At 36.6% G+C, this 2,500-nt stretch overlaps 5 non-coding genes across 5 annotated transcripts; all 5 read left to right on the top strand.

Moving 5' to 3' along the window:
• Nucleotides 1-294: 294 nt before the first annotated feature.
• Nucleotides 295-367, top strand: TRNAK-UUU (transfer RNA lysine (anticodon UUU)). Its single transcript has one exon. It is a non-coding gene; the product is annotated as a tRNA-Lys (tRNA).
• A 551-nt stretch (nt 368-918) lies between these two features.
• On the top strand, nt 919-991 carry TRNAK-UUU (transfer RNA lysine (anticodon UUU)). Its single transcript has one exon. It is a non-coding gene; the product is annotated as a tRNA-Lys (tRNA).
• A 268-nt stretch (nt 992-1,259) lies between these two features.
• TRNAK-UUU (transfer RNA lysine (anticodon UUU)) lies at nt 1,260-1,332 on the top strand. The gene has a single exon. It is a non-coding gene; the product is annotated as a tRNA-Lys (tRNA).
• A 236-nt stretch (nt 1,333-1,568) lies between these two features.
• TRNAK-UUU (transfer RNA lysine (anticodon UUU)) lies at nt 1,569-1,641 on the top strand. The gene has a single exon. It is a non-coding gene; the product is annotated as a tRNA-Lys (tRNA).
• Nucleotides 1,642-2,188: 547 nt separating this feature from the next.
• Nucleotides 2,189-2,261, top strand: TRNAK-UUU (transfer RNA lysine (anticodon UUU)). Its single transcript has one exon. It is a non-coding gene; the product is annotated as a tRNA-Lys (tRNA).
• Nucleotides 2,262-2,500: the final 239 nt, after the last annotated feature.

Below are 2,500 nucleotides of genomic sequence, written 5' to 3'. Positions count from 1 at the left end.
GGTAGAGCATCAGACTTTTAATCTGAGGGTCCAGGGTTCAAGTCCCTGTTCAGGTGAAATGTTCACTACATTGCATTGTGAGAATAAGTGTGATGTTTTTTTTTACCACAAACTGTTTCATAGTATTTTATCTTCTAGTCTTTGTGTTACTAAGACATCAACCACTAGGAGTCAGGATAGCTCAGTTGGTAAACACATATTTTGTGGTTTTCTTGATCTTTTCAACATTTTCTTCTTTTATAGAAGAGAATTTATGTGATTTTTTTTGTGTAACTAGAAGAATGCTCACACAGAGCCTGGATAGCTCAGTCGGTAGAGCATCAGACTTTTAATCTGAGGGTCCAGGGTTCAAGTCCCTGTTCAGGCGAAATGTTCACTATAAGGCATTGTGATAATAAGCGTGATGTTTTTGACCACAAACTGTTTCATAGTATTTTATCTTCTAGTCTTTGTGTTACTAAGACATCAACCACTAGGAGTCAGGATAGTTCAGTTGGTAAACACATATTCTGTGTTTTTCTTGATCTTTTCAACCTTGTCTTCTTTTATAGCAGAGAATTTATGTTATTTGTTTTTTGTGTGTGACTAGAAATTTGCTCTCACAGATCCTGCATAGCTCAGTCGGTAGAGCATCAGACTTTTAATCTGAGGGTCCAGGGTTCAAGTCCCTGTTCAGGCAAAATGTTCACTATAAGGCATTGTGATAATAAGCGTGATGTTTTTGACCACAAACTGTTTCATAGTATTTTATCTTCTAGTCTTTGTGTTACTAAGACATCAACCACTAGGAGTCAGGATAGTTCAGTTGGTAAACACATATTCTGTGTTTTTCTTGATCTTTTCAACCTTGTATTCTTTTATAGCAGAGAATTTATGTTATTTGTTTTTTGTGTGTGATTAGAAAATTGCACTCACAGTGCCTGGATAGCTCAGTCGGTAGAGCATCAGACTTTTAATCTGAGGGTCCAGGGTTCAAGTCCCTGTTCAGGTGAAATGTTCCCTATAAGGCATTGTGATAATAAGTGTGATGTTTTGGACCACAAACTGTTTCATAGTATTTTATCTTTTAGTCTTTGTGTTACTAAGACATCAACCACTAGGAGTCAAGATAGTTCAGATGGTAAACACATATTCTGTGTTTTTCTTGATCTTTTCAACCTTGTCTTCTTTTATAGCAGAGAATTTATGTTTTTTTTTTTTTTTTGTGTGTGTGTGTGTGTGTGTGTGTGTAAGTGTGTCTAGAAAATTGCTCTCACAGAGCCTGGATAGCTCAGTCGGTAGAGCATCAGACTTTTAATCTGAGGGTCCAGGGTTCAAGTCCCTGTTCAGGTGAAATGTTCACTACATGGCATTGTGAGAATAAGTGTGATGTTTTTGACCACAAACTGTTTCATTGTAATGAATCTTCTAGTCTTTGTGTTACTAAGACATCAACCACTAGGAGTCAGGATAGCTCAGTTGGTAAACACATATTTTGTGGTTTTCTTGATCTTTTCAACATTTTCTTCTTTTATAGAAGAGAATTTATGTGATTTTTTTTTGTGTAACTAGAAGAATGCTCACACAGAGCCTGGATAGCTCAGTCGGTAGAGCATCAGACTTTTAATCTGAGGGTCCAGGGTTCAAGTCCCTGTTCAGGCGAAATGTTCACTATAAGGCATTGTGATAATAAGCGTGATGTTTTTGACCACAAACTGTTTCATAGTATTTTATCTTCTAGTCTTTGTGTTACTAAGACATCAACCACTAGGAGTCAGGATAGTTCAGTTGGTAAACACATATTCTGTGTTTTTCTTGATCTTTTTAACCTTGTATTCTTTTATAGCAGAGAATTTATGTTCTTTGTTTTTTGTGTGTGACTAGAAAGTTGCACTCACAGAGCCTGGATAGCTCAGTCGGTAGAGCATCAGCCTTTTAATCTGAGGGTCCAGGGTTCAAGTCCCTGTTCAGGCGAAATGTTCACTACATGGCATTGTGAGAATAAGTTTGATGTCTTTGACCACAAACTGTTTCATTGTAATGAATCTTCTAGTCTTTGTGTTACTAAGACATCAACCGCTAGGAGTCAGGATAGCTCAGTTGGTAAACACATATTTTGTGGTTTTCTTGATCTTTTCAACATTTTCTTCTTTTATAGTAGAGAATTTATGTGATTTTTTTTGTGTGACTAGAAGAATGCTCTCACAGAGCCTGGATAGCTCAGTCGGTAGAGCATCAGACTTTTAATCTGAGGGTCCAGGGTTCAAGTCCCTGTTCAGGTGAAATGTGCACTATAAAGGCATTGTGATAATAAGCGTGATGTTTTTTTTTACCACAAACTGTTTCATAGTATTTTATCTTCTAGTCTTTGTCTTACTAAGACATCAACCACTAGGAGTCAGGATAGTTCAGTTGGTAAACACATATTCTGTGTTTTTCTTGATCTTTTCAACCTTGTCTTCTTTTATAGCAGAGAATTTATGTTATTTGTTTTTTGTGTGTGACTAGAAATTTGCTCGCA

Source organism: Hyla sarda, chromosome 1, assembly GCF_029499605.1.
Source record: "Hyla sarda isolate aHylSar1 chromosome 1, aHylSar1.hap1, whole genome shotgun sequence".
Classification (NCBI taxonomy): Eukaryota; Metazoa; Chordata; class Amphibia; order Anura; family Hylidae; genus Hyla; species Hyla sarda.
Note: the sequence above shows the minus strand (reverse complement) of the source record. Positions and strands in the feature narration are given on the sequence as shown.